Raw genomic sequence first — 13451 nt, 5'->3', positions numbered from 1 at the left:
AGGCCCTGCCCGGGCCCCTGGCGCCCAGGAGGCCTGGCTGGGCGGTTCAGGGTGTGCACGCCGTCACTCCTGTCCCCCCGCCCCCCAGAGATGGACCGGTGGACAGCCCGCCCCCGGAGAAGCGCTGTCGCTGGCCTCACATGCCTCCAAGCCGGCGGCAACTCCACAGGTTACAGGGAGCCTGCAGATGGACCGTCTGGCGTTCTGCCGCTGTGGGGACCGCAGCTTATTTTTAGCAACGAGAGCATCTCCTTGGTGCACGCTTCCTCTCCTCCTGTGTCCTCTGTGCAGACTGGGGCGGGGAGTCCTTGGTGGGGACTCCAGACTCCTCTCATCGAGGGCTCCCCTTGGCGACGGGCCCCTGGGAAGTGCCCCCAGCCTGCCGTGCTGCTCTATGAACCACGCAGGGCCCAGGGTCAGCGGGAGAGCCACGGGCATGGGACACTCAGCCAGGCAGGGCTTTACAGAGGCTGGACCACCGGCGGTGCCCTTCTGCCTGGGGTTCCATGGCCCGCCACCTCCCTCTGCACACCCGCCCTCCCCACTCCTCTGTGGGGGAATGACGCCCGCCTCCACCCACCCCTCCTACCGGGCGGAGCCGCGGGCAGCCAGGACGGCCCACCTGCACTTCAGCTGGGGCCAAGCTGGAAGACAACCCCCCAAGGGGCCCCCGGTCACGACCCTGGGCCCTGCCAGGGCTGCCCTGAGCCCGCTGCCCAGGAACAGGGCGTCCCCGGCGCCGCCGCCACGCCACGCCCCTCCCAGCAGCACCAGCACCACAGCCGACGCCCAGGGAGGAGCCCGGGTCGCTCTGCCTGCCTGGGCCCGCGGCCAGCCCAGATCACCCCATTCCCCCGCGGGCCCCTCCTGGGGCCTCAGACTCGGTGCGCCACACGTGCAGGGACGCCCCGCGTCTGCACCCTCCCGGCCTCCTCCCCTGCTCTCTGCCCGCTGCCCACCCCAGACCCACTTCCTTCCAGACAACGACCACTCCTCCCCACTGGCTGCGCCCGCCCCAACGACCCATCCTAAACATCACACCAGGTGACACACCTTGTAATGAAGCAGAGGCCCAGTCACATCACACCCCGCCCCATCTCCCGCTTTAGGAACCCTCACCGCCCCCCCCAGCCTCGGGGCCGCCCTCCCCAGCTGAGCCTGTCTGAGGCCCGGGGGACCCTGGGGTGCCAAGTCCTCCTCCACGAGGCGGAAGCTCTCTGAGCCTCTGACAAGGACAGTTCTCAGAAGCTGCCTTAACACCAAGAGCTGTGTCTTACATCGCTTTGTTTCCCCAACACACAAAGAGAAGGGATTTTTTAACACATAAAACATTATAATTATTTTGGTTCACCATTGCAAGATGGGTCTGTAAACAGGAGCACACGCGAGGAGAGGCGAGCATGTGGAGGGGAGAGAGGAGGAGCTCGGGCTCAAAGCCACCCCGCAGTGTCGGGGCCCAGAGAGGCCGCCCTGCGAGGCCCCGGGGCGGACGTGGACACGCCCCCAGGCTGGCACAGCTCCGGCCCAGGGGCCTGCCCGAGAGCGCGGCTGAGCTCAGCCCAGGGGCGGCCTCCTTGGTGTCAGGACGCGCTCACAGATGAGTGCAGCCGCACAGGCAGGGTCTGGCTGGGTGCACACACCCAGCCCGGGGGCGTCACGGGGGCCAGCGGCGAGGGCGGCCGTGCCAGGGCGGTGCTGACGGGCAGCTGCAGGCAGGCGCTCCTGACAGGGGCGCCGCCCAGGGGGCCAGGGAGCAGCACCCGTCCTGGAGCCGGGGGGGCCCTGGCTGGCCAGAATGGGCTTCGTGAGTCCCCCCTGCACAGACGGGGTCCCTGACGGTCAGGGCTGTTAAAGGGCAGGGCGGGCCAGGCCTCTCACTCAGCTGCACCGGCTCCAGACCCAGACCAGTGAAGCACAGGCTGGCCCGGGGAAGGTCCCTGCACAGCATGCCTCCAGCTCTCCTCCCTGACGGGGAACCGGGCCTCGGGGCTCCCCCCAGCTCTCATGGGACGCATCCGCCCCACCCCGGGCACAGGGGAAGCACAGGAAACACAGCGGACGCCAGGACTCACATCCTCGCATGTGGGCAGCAACCCCAGGGAAGCAGGGGCGGCGCGGCCTGAGGGCTGGGATGAAATCAGTAACCGCCCCACAGAGGCTCCGGGCACCAGCAGGAACCCGGCCAGCGGGGGACCCTGAGAGCAGGGGACGCGGGGACCCCAGGGCCGCTGTCAGCCCACTCTGTCTGTGGCTGAGGCCAGCAGCAGCCTCCCGACCGCGAGCAGGGGAGCCGTCCCCGCGTTCGCTGGGTCAGCGACAGCGGGGCCTCCTCCCCCCGCAACCGAAGCCCCTGTCCATCCTGGGGTCTCCTAGGCTGGCAGGAGCCTCGCTGCCTCAAGGACACACCCTGGGGAGAGACTTCAGTCCCAGGGTACCAGCAGCCTGAGCAGAGCGACATCTCCAACCAAGATTTATGGGAACACTCGGTGCTAGAGAGCGGGGCTGGAGGCAATTAAGCCCATTTCAGAGCAGGTTTGGCAGGAGGCGCCAAATCGACCGTCTCCCCCCAGCCGTGCAGCCCCGCAGGTAAGGAATCAATCAGGCAAAGGCGCCCATCTGTTCCCGCTGAGCCAAGAGGCAGAGCTGTTTACCGTTCACGCCCAGAGACGAATAAATAAGCCAACAACTAGTCAGCACCCTGCTTCTCTGGCAAAGCTTTTACGTTTCTTAAAGAGAGCCAGCACAGCCTTGCCTGGCCCCCCATTAAGGCATGGACCGTCACAGCCAGCCAGGAGCCGTGCTCACAACTCCGGGAGGGGGGCGGTGCAGCTCAGCTCCGGCTCTGAGAGCCAGGGGGCCCTGGGGTGCAGCCTGCAGCCAGCCCGGCCACCCTGTCTGAACTGGAAACAGAGACACCACCGGGTGCAGCCGGAGGTCCACGCTGCCCGGACGCAGACGCTGCAGATCTGGGCCCAGGCAAGCGGAACGGGAGCAGTGACGCCTCGGAAGGAGCTGGGGCCGCTCCCAGGTCACCACGCACGGCTGCCCCAGAGCCCAGGCAAGACCCAGGGCCCTGAGGACCAGCGGACGCTGCAGGCGGCCTGGGCGCGGCCCCCCTCCTAACCCCCAGGGGGTGAGTCAACCACAGCCTGTCCGGCCACCCTGCGGCCACCCAGCCACTGGCACCAGGGGTCCATCTGCTGGCAGGGCCTTCCTCAAGGCAGCTGAGAGGCCCTGTATCTTCAGGACAAGATTTCTGACACAGAGTCTAAAACATCCTCTGCATATTTATGAGCTCTCACCCACCCAAGGGAGCCAGGGGCGGGTCCGGCTGACTGAGCTGCTGACAAACCCCTCCAGGGTACGGGGTTCCTAACTGGGAGAAGACAGCTACGGGGCTCGGCAGCTCCCACACAGGAGCCGGGGACTGACGGCCAGCCGCTCACCCCGGCGGGAGAGAAGCTTCCTCAGGAGGCAGGCAGAGCAACGGGAGGTCCAGGTGCTGTCGGAGCACCGGCTTGGGCGTCTGCCCCAGTTTCTATCCAATGGTTCCCAGGATCTTCCGGGCGATCATATCAAGAGACAGTCCTGACATCTGTCCAGCCTTAAAATCTCAATAAAACAGACGACCTGAAAAGCCAGCTCAGAGCACCTATTGAAAAGCAAGCGCGCATCCAGCTTCTGGAAGCAGCCGATTAGCCCCGGCCGCTGCCCCTCTCCCCTTGCTGATACGGGTGGTCCTGCAGGCAGGTAATGAGGGATGAGGCTCCCGAGCTGCTTCCTGCCTAGCACTGCTCCGGCCTGGGGACAGAGGGTGACCTGGCAGAGGAGACCCAGGCAGCTCCACTGGACTTCTGTGTGGACTGCGGCCAAGTTACCGCCTCGGCCTCTCGTCTGTGAGGTGGGGTTCAGCACCTCCACACAGGCCCCTGGAGCTGCAGAGATGCAGTGAGATGATTAAAGTGAGAGTGGACGAGAAGAAGGGCCTCAGAGAAAAAGCAAGGGCATTCCAGAAAAACCTGCTTCAGCTTCAGTGACTACGCTAAAGCCTTTGACTGTGTGGATCACAACAAACTGGAAAATTCTCAAAGAGACGGAAATACCAGACCACCTTGCCTGTCTCAAAGAGCCTCTTGATGAAAGTGAAAGAGGAGAGTGAAAAAGTTGGCTTAAAACTGAGCATTCAAAAAACTAAGATCATGGCATCCGGTCCCATCACTTCATGGCGAATAGATGGGGAGACAGTGGAGTCAGTGAGAGACTTTATTTTTTTGGGCCCCCAAATCACTGCAGATGGTGACTGCAGCCATGAAATTAAAAGACGCTTGCTCCTTGAAGGAAAAGCAATGACCAACCTAGACAGCATATTGAAAAGCAAGTACATTAAACGTCCGTCTAGTCAAAGGTCCGTCTGGTTCTTCCAGTGGTCATATACAGGTGTGGGAGCAGGACCATAAGAAAGACTTTTGCTATTCAGTCACTCAGTTATGTCCGACTCTCTGTGACCCCATGGACTGCAGCACGCCAGGCTTTCCTGTCCTTCACTATCTCCTGGAGTTTGCTCTAATTCATGTCCATTGAGTCAGTGAACCCATCCAACCGTCTCATCCTCTGTCGTTCCCTTCTCCTCCTGCCCTCAATCTTTCCCAGCATCAGGGTCTTTCCAATGAGCTGGCTCTTGGCATCAGGTGGCCAAAGTATTGGAGCTGAAGACTTGAGTGCCAAAGAATTGATGCTTTCAAATTGTGGTGCTGGAGAAGACTCTTGAGAGTCCTTTGGACAGCAAGGAGATCCAAGCAGTCCTTCCTAAAAGAAAACAACCCTGAATATTCATTGGAAGGACCGATGCTGAAGCTGAAGATCCAATACTTTGGCCACCTGATGGGAAGAACTGACTCACTGGAAAAGGCCCTGATGCTGGGAAAGACTGAAGGCAGGAGAAGAAGGGGACGACAGAGGATGAGAAGGTTGAATGGCATCACCGACTCAATGGACATGAATTTGAGCAAGCTCTGGAGACTGAGAAAAGGGGCTCCTTTTTTCTGAAGAAAAAGTTCAGAGTTAACGAATGAACATCAACAACTGACCCAAAGTTCCTGCTAAAAACAACTCATGGGCTCCCAGTTCACTGATCCAAATATTCAAAAGACTAGACACAAAAGAGGATCAAGAAACAGGCAGTTTCAAATCTCACTTTTGAAAAACATGGAGACTCAGGCACTCACAAACACATGGCAGGGTGGAGGATACACAGGCGGGGCCCGGGCAGGTCTGGGGGCAGCAGGGGTCCCGAGGCTGGTCGGGAACAGGGGGAAGGCAGGGCTAGGGGCAGCACGGAGCCATTGCCGCACCAGGGGCCCGTGGACCCGTCAAGGCGCCCAGCGCACGGCCGCACCAGGCACCTTCTCCTCCGAATACCCAGCGCGAGAAGGGCCAGGAGGGCTTCTGAGGACCGCCTGCTGCGACCAGTCTCAGCTCTTAAAGCCTGGCTTCAGGGAGTCGCTTCACCGAGGAGGTAGTGACAGCCCAAGGGGCAGAGATTAGCGCAGAGACACCACTGTGCCCTGCCAGGTGGAGCAATAACTGCACTGCCCGCCTTCGGCAGGGGGGCCTTCATTAGAAACCACAGACCTCAACATAGATAACCCCAGTTCCACAAGGTCAGGCACATCAGCTGATAAACGGTGCTACCGTACCTCTAACAGGGCGTCTTGAATGAACAGCGGATGGAAGCAGACGCTCTGCAGTAACGCGGCCCGCGTGAGGAGCGCTGTGGGCCTCAACAGCAACCCAAAGGCCACGTGTCCAGGGAGGCGTGCACACGATAGCGGCCAGGACTCTGAACCCCGGCTTCAGGGTCTCCCGGACAGGAGGGCATCATTGTGAACTAGGAAATGACAACCCACATCAGTGTTACTGCCTGGATAATCCCATGGACAGAAGCAGCTGGGGGGCTAAAGCCCATGGGGTCACCAGAGTTGGATGTGACTGAGTGTGCATGCACGCCCCTCATGCAGCAGAGCAGGGAGGCAGGGCCGGGGTGCGCAGGTGGAGCGGGCCCGCTCAGGAGGACGCGGGCGGCTGGGAGAGGCGCCCGGCTGCCAAGCCCACAGCACTCCACGGAGACGCCTGGACAACAACCCTGGCTCTCGGGGACTAATTCCCTCGGAGCTGGACCCAGAAAAATGCCCAGTGGGGACAGCAAGGACTGAAGGGTGCTGGGTGCCCACCAGCCCCACCGTCCTCGGGGACTCGCTGGCCTGAGAGCATCGTCTGGGGCAGCAGGACGGGGGGATAGGCGGCCTCAGCTCTGCCCTGCATCTCCCAGCACTGGCCTCGGCCTCAGCTCTCTGCCTCCCCCGAAGCCTGAGGATGGACGGGTCCAGGTCCTGGCACTGCTGGGGCCATCACAGCAACACCTGTCAAGTTCCTGACTCACAAGGGCACCCAACAAATACAATGTATTTTTAATCATATTCATTAGCTATAAGAGTGTACTGAGGCTACTTCAATTCACAATAAATTCAGTATCTGGTTTGGACCAAAGAACTGACTCCTCTCCACAGAGAGCTCCAGGCGCTGCTGAAGCGTCCTCCAGACTGTTTCCAAATCAATTAGGTTTCCTGAAGCCAGATGATGACTCCGCTCTGCACATACTCTCCACAGTTCTCTGGTCCCAGACGGACGGCTTCAGGTCTCTGGGCCCAAATGGCACATGTCACCCACTGGCTCCACACCCACTGCAGCAGAAGGTCTGCCGTCTCCCCTCACCGCTCCACCTGAGCGCCGCGGCTCCGCGGCTGGGCAGCCCGAGGGCCAGGCCAGAGCCGGGGTGCGAGGGAGAGGCTGCCGGCCGCTGGCCGGGTCCTGGATACTCGGCTCTTACAGAACAGTCGCTCCTCAGGAGGACTCTTGAAGCCGAAACTCGAGCAGCCGTTTTGAGAGAGTGACAGTCAGGAGCAGCTCTGGATGACCTCTCTGACGGGAGCTGTTTAATCAAGAGTCCTTAGCACAGGCGGGCGGCCTCTCGGGTGGCGTGTGACGTGGGGCTCGCTGTAGACAGCAGACACAGTTAACCTCCATCACAGGGAGGCCGAGGGCTTGGCCTCGAGCCTCCGCCATCCCAGGTCAGTGGCCCACAGGGGCCCCGGCAGTCACTCTAATGAAGGCCCCGGGCCGCCAGTTGGGCTGCCTGCAGGCATTGCGCCCCCGCGCCCCGGAGCTTGGGAGTGGCCCAAGCACTGCTCCTCCAGGAGCACCCCTTCGCCCGAGGGCCACCTCGTTCTGCGGGCTGGGAGAGCGAGGACCGTCCACCGCGGCCGCAGCTGCTCTGCCTGCCCCTGCTCCCCACTTCTCTCCCCACGGACGCAAGTCCCCGGGGGGCGGGAGGAAGCCCCGGTGGCCAGCGGGGGCGGCACACCACCCTCTCGTGGCCAGCTCCGAAGGGCGTCTGGGGCCGCGGGGAGGGAAAAGCGCTGCGGGAACTGACCCACCCGCAGAGCAAAGGCAACAGCTGCCACCCCTGCTGGCTCCAGGGACACAGACAGGAGAGGCCCCGCGGGGCCAGTGGGGACCCAAGGCGGGCAGCATTCTGACCGTCTTGCCAGGCCCAGAGCCAGAGGGAACTCCGCGCGAGAGCTGAGAAGAACAGGCCAGAGGGCAGCAGCCCCAGGGCAGGCCTGCAGGACTCTCAGAAGCAGCAGCGGCAGGGACCCCAGCCCGGCCAGGTGGCGAGGGCAAGGACACACGCACGGGGCTGGACAGGAGCGGGACGGGCCTGCCCTCAGGGTCTGCAGAGTTTCCCCAGGGGCGGAAAGCTTCAGGGCTTGATCGGCAGGAGTGTGCCCTGTGTCTGGGGGGTGCCGGAGGGCGCCTGTCGAGACCCACTCCTGTCTGGTAACACCCCTCCCCACCATGAAATCTGGTTTCTCAAGGTCAAGTTACAGGAAACCCCGGCTGTTCCCGCCCGCCACCGGCGGGGAGAAAAGCAGACAGTCACCCCACACCTCCAGAGGTCCCACCTGCACATGGACGGATGGGCAGACACGCTCCCCCGGGACAAGAGGAGACCGCACGGCCGACCACAGGACCCGCGGCTCACAATGGGAGAAGCAATGGAGCTCCTCGGTTGCCTCCCCATGGCCCTGTCTGCAGCCACCAAGGTCACACGAGCAGAGAGGCGGGCACAAGGGGCCCACAGCGTGCCAGTGCCTCGGGCTCGACCTCCGGGGCCCGGGCCAGCAGAGAACACACCCCTTCCCCATGAGGCTGCGCCCAGGGCTTCTGACGGAAGAGCAGGCCACGGGGGCCCAGGACACCGCCACCCCGTAGTGACCTCCCTCCACCGTGACAGCCTCCCAAGGGCCACGCAGGCTGTCTGCAGTCCGCCCATCACCGAGGGCGACGGCGCGGACAGGGCTGAGGCGCCCCGCCCCAGGGCACCCGCAATGAAGAAGTGAGCCTCTGCGTGCGGATGGGCCGTCCAGGGGAGGAGGAGCTGGTCCCCGCCGGCAGGCACACGCAGCGGCGTCTCTGAGAGCGGGTGAGCGGCGAGGCAGGAGGCTCCCTGGGAGACGCGGGTGCAGCCTCTCGTCCTGCCAGGCTCGCTCCCGGCACGGCGGGCCCAGCCCTCCCCTGACCCTCTCCTGGGGCGCAGCGGCACCAGGCGCTCCACACGCTGGGCGGCACAGGCCCTGCTGCCCCCCGTGCCCCCCTGCCTGCCGAGCCCAGGCCGCCACAGAGAGGGTGGCACACGGCCGGGAGGGCCGAGGCCTCGGGAGCTGCAGGTGCCTCGAGGACCAGTCGCGTGTGAGATGCAGCTCAATCTCAGAGGACAGGCCTAACTTGCTGGAAACTCATTCGTGAAGGTATTTTACAATTAATAATAAGACACATTACGGAGTAATTACCCAAAAGGTCATGGATATTTAAACAGATCACAAAATTGCTCCAGAACACCCCCTCCAGGGCAGCTTTCCTGGATGGCACCCCCTCAGACCGGGCACCACCCTCAGGGGCCCAGGACACCCTCCTGGGCACCCCGAGTCCTGGGCCGAGACAGCTGGAGACCCGGGCAGCTCCAAGCCAGAGTCCTCTTCCAGCCTCACGCGGGAGGGGAGGGGCGGGCGACCGCGCAGACAGAGCTGAGAGACACCCGAGCCCCGCCCCGGGGCATCTGCAATGAAGAAGCCAGTCTCCACGTGTGGGCGGCACCCAGGTAAGGACCTTGTCCTTCCGCGCCCCCACTTGGAAGGCCGGGCAAGGGGCATGTCAGGAAGGCTCCATGGAGGCCTGACCTGCAGGCTTAAAAATGGAAGGACAAGCGTACGTTCTGAGGGCTGCCAAGGCATAATCCCCCTCGTTCCTCCGGCTTTATGAGAGGCTATATTAAAAATGGTTTATACATAATAAAATCTGTTACATTTATGGCAAGAAAATATGGAAAGACAATAAAATTAGCAGAGCATAGAAATGAGAGAATGCTAAATATCCTTGGCTCTCCAACAGGAACAGAGAAGGAACAGTCAAGATTTTAAATTGAAAGGAATTTAACCCGATTTGAAATTCAAAGTTCCGTTTCTCCCTCCCTGCTGAGCCCGGTTCCAGAGGGCCCTGCTCAGCTGTGGGCGGCCCCGCTGGGGTCTCCCGGCTCACGCTCACAAAGGGGGCCTGGAACACCCTGATGGCACCGGCAGGACCCTGGGTTTTGGTCTGGGCGAAGGCAGAGCAGCTCAGGGGTGTCCCCGCCCCAACCCTCATCCCAGCCTCTCTCTACTGTGACCCCAGACCCCCGCCCCGGGTCCCAGGGTGACAGCACACCAGGCCGGAAGCACAGCTAGGCGGGACAGCCCTGCCCACCCCTCCGTCCTGGCCCAGCGGGTCTGCATCCACGGAGACAGTAGCTGGTAGTCACCCAGGTCCGACACCCCCGCCGGCACGGGCCTGAGGAGCCTCGCCACCTGCACCCGACGCTCCACCTGGAACAGCTGCCCACGGCGCCAGGCTGAGCCGGAGCCCACGCCTCCCGACTCAGGGGAGCCTCTCCTCATGTCGCCAGGTCGCCAGGGAAGCTGGACAAACTATCCGCACTTGCCTCAAGACCCTGACCGCCAGGACAGCTCTTTCTCTAGGCCCATCTCTCTTGGTTTGTTGTAAATTGAGAGGCATTATTTTTAAAGCAGTGTTCGCTTTACAGCCCCTGACCCAGTCTCCCCTAACATCCTGCTTCAGGGCGTTGGTTACAACAATGAACTGACATACTCTGTGTCACATTAGGGTTCATCTCTGGGGCTGCACATCCAACAGGTTCAGAGAAATGCACGATGTTACGCAGCCCCCACTCCTGGGTCATGCAGAGTAGTTTCACTGCGCCAAAGACTTCTCCAGCCCTCCGTCCCCCAGCCCCCGGTAACCACTCCTCCTGCGTCTCCAGTTCTGCCTTCTCCAATCGCCATGTGCTTGGACTCGGGCACTACGTGCCTCTTCCTTTGGCTTCTTCACTTATATGCATTTACGGTTCCTCCACGTCTTTTCATGACCTGATAGCTCAGTTCTCCCTAATCTTTGGATGTATTAGGTTACCCATTCACTTGCTGAAGGACATCTTGGTTGCGCCTACGTTTTGGTATTTATCAACAAAGGTGACAGAAACACCTGCGTGCAGGTTTTTATGTGGACCTAAGTTTTCACATGTCCTAGGTAAACACCGGGCACCCTGAGTACTAGATTGCAGGTGAGCACGTCCACTTTTGTAAGAAACCACCACGCTCACCCCCGGGGGCGATGAAGCTTCCGTTGCCCCAGAGCCTCAAAGTGCTGGGTGTCGTCTTTGTCCATTCTAACAGGTGTGTGCTGGTGTCTTGTGTTGTTTTAACTGGCCTTTCCCTGATGACCCAACGTAGGAACCTCTCATATGCTTATTTGCCTCTGTTTATCTTCTTTAGTGAAGTGTCTGTTCGGATCTTTTGCTCATTTTTTAACTGGGTTGGCTTTTACTTTTGGATTTTAAGAGTTCTTTTTATATTTTGGTTGCCAGTCCTTTATCACACATAGGTTTTGCAGATACAGGTGACCCGTGAACAACGCAGGTTTGAACGGCACAGTTGCACTTACACATGGGTGTTCTCAGCAGTAAGAACCGCAGTCCTATGTGGTCTGTGGCTGGCTGAACTGTGGGACGCAGACTACACAGGGTTAACTCCCGCACTGCTCAAGGGTCGGCTGTGCTTTCCCCCACTCTGTGTTTGTCTTTTCATTCTCTGAACAGCATCTTTCATGGAGCTGAATTCATGGTTTTAATGAGGTCCCGCTCACCAACCTTTTCTTTCACAGACTGTGGCTCTGACGCTGCTTTTGCAAAGCCACAGCCCGGCTGAGATTCAGCGACACCCACTCCTCCACCCTGCAGGACAGTCCTGGTTCTGCGTGTCACACTTAGGTCTGCAGTGCGTTTTGAGCTAATCTGTGTGAGAGCGAGAGGTCTGCGTCTGGATCCACGTGCCCGTGCAGCGTGTGGACGTGCGGCGGCCCCAGCACCTTTGCTCTCGCACCGAAGCACAGCGGCCCTCCTCCAGGGACGCTCCAGGCCTCACTGACCCAGAGGCGGCTGGCTGCTCCTCCACAGCACTGTGCTGCCCTGGCTTCCGCCGTCTTGAAGGCTAGGAAGGCCAGTCCTTCAACCTTGTTCTTCTCCTTCGATATTGCATTGGGTCTTCCCAGGCTCTTGCTCTGCACACAAACTTAGAATCAGTTTGCCCACGTTTTGATTAGGACTGTACTCAGTACACATACCATGCTGAGAAGCACTGAGAAGATGACAGATCGAGTCTTCCTGTCCATGAACATGGAACGCCTCTGCATATACTCAGATCTTTGATGTCTCTCATCAGACGTGTATAATTCTCCTTGTTAGATCTTTGCACAAAAATTTTGTTTGGTTTCTGTGTTTTGATGCTAATGTAAGTGACATAATGTTTTAAATTTCACACTAAATGTTCATTGACTTAAATAGATTAACCTATGGCCTGCAACCTTGTTATAATTGCTTATTAGTTCTAAGAGATTTTTGCTTGAGTCTCTGGGATTTCTATATAAACAATCATATCATCTGCAAATAGTTTTATTTCATCCTTCCTCCCACTGTGCACATTTTATTTCCTATTTCTAGTCTTACTGCATTAGCTAGGACTTCCAGTATGAAGTTAAATTGGACATCCTTGACTTGTTCCTAAATCTTGGCACGAAAGCCTCTAGTTTCTTACTTGGTTGAAAGATGGAAATATTTGACAAGAAATCAGCCTCTCTATCCACCATAGGATAAAGAAAACTCTGCCCACGTAGACAGCAGCCGCCACCACTGAGTGAGCCCAGCAAGTGTAAGAGCTCTGGGGAGGCCCCGTCCTCTCTCATTAAGGGCTATTCCTGGACCCCAGAGTCTTACTCTATCCGGGCACATGGTAGCATCCTGCACTCCAGACAGCCTCGTGAGGCCGCCCCAGTTCTAAATGTCACCAGGAATCAGGTGGGAAGCAACCCTGAGCCAGGCAGCCTCCCACACTGACCGTCGGGAACAACAACAGCTGGAAGACGAACCAGCTCCGCTGCTGAGGGCCCGAGACACACCCCTGCCACTCTGACACAGGGCAAAACCAGCCCTGCTGCTGAGGGCCTGAGACACACCCCTGCCACTCTGACACAGGGCAAAACCAGCCCTGCTGCTGAGGGCCCGAGACACACCCCTGCCACTCTGACACAGGGCAAAACCAGCCCTGCTGCTGAGGGCCTGAGACACACCCCTGCCACTCTGACACACGGCAAAACCAGCCCTGATGCTGAGGGCCCGAGACACACCCCTGCCACTCTGACACAGGGCAAAACCAGCCCTGCTGCTGAGGGCCCGAGACACACCCCTGCCACTCTGACACACGGCAAAACCAGCCCTGATGCTGAGGGCCCGAGACACACCCCTGCCACTCTGACACAGGGCAAAACCAGCCCTGCTGCTGAGGGCCCGAGACACACCCCTGCCACTCTGACACACGGCAAAACCAGCTCTGGTCTGAGACAGGACAACCCCCTTCCAGGAAACACCACAACTGGGGAAGGCTTCTCAGACATTTAATGGCTGGGATCCTTGAGTTTCAGGTGCAGGAACATGACAAACGCCCGCATGCTGAGAGAGCGCCCTCCTCCACACGCTCCCCCCGATCTCTGTCCCGCCTCCCCCGGGCGAGGGGAGGGGGTTCTGCAGCCGCTGAGAGCCGAGGACCGGCCTGCAGAGGTTTGCCAAGTGAGGCAGGAGACGGCGCCAAGACTGCCTGGGGCACCGGGGAATGAGGTACCGCCCTGCACGCTGAGGATCAGCGTGCGCTTTCCTGGGCTTGTTCTCCGAAACAAGCCAGTGCCAGCGGGGCCTCGCGGCTGAGTAGGAAGTTCTCCGGCTCAGGGCTCCC

The 13451-nt window shown here is 60.1% G+C and overlaps 1 protein-coding gene across 2 annotated transcripts in view; it reads right to left on the bottom strand.

Moving 5' to 3' along the window:
• The window catches only part of MAD1L1 (mitotic arrest deficient 1 like 1), a 233017-nt gene that overhangs the window by 160096 nt on the left and 59470 nt on the right, over positions 1-13451 (bottom strand). The window lies entirely within an intron of this gene.

The sequence above is a fragment of the Cervus elaphus genome, chromosome 10, assembly GCF_910594005.1.
Source record: "Cervus elaphus chromosome 10, mCerEla1.1, whole genome shotgun sequence".
NCBI lineage: Eukaryota > Metazoa > Chordata > Mammalia > Artiodactyla > Cervidae > Cervus > Cervus elaphus.
The sequence above is the reverse complement of the archived record's forward strand: the minus strand, read 5'-3'. Positions and strand labels throughout refer to the sequence as shown.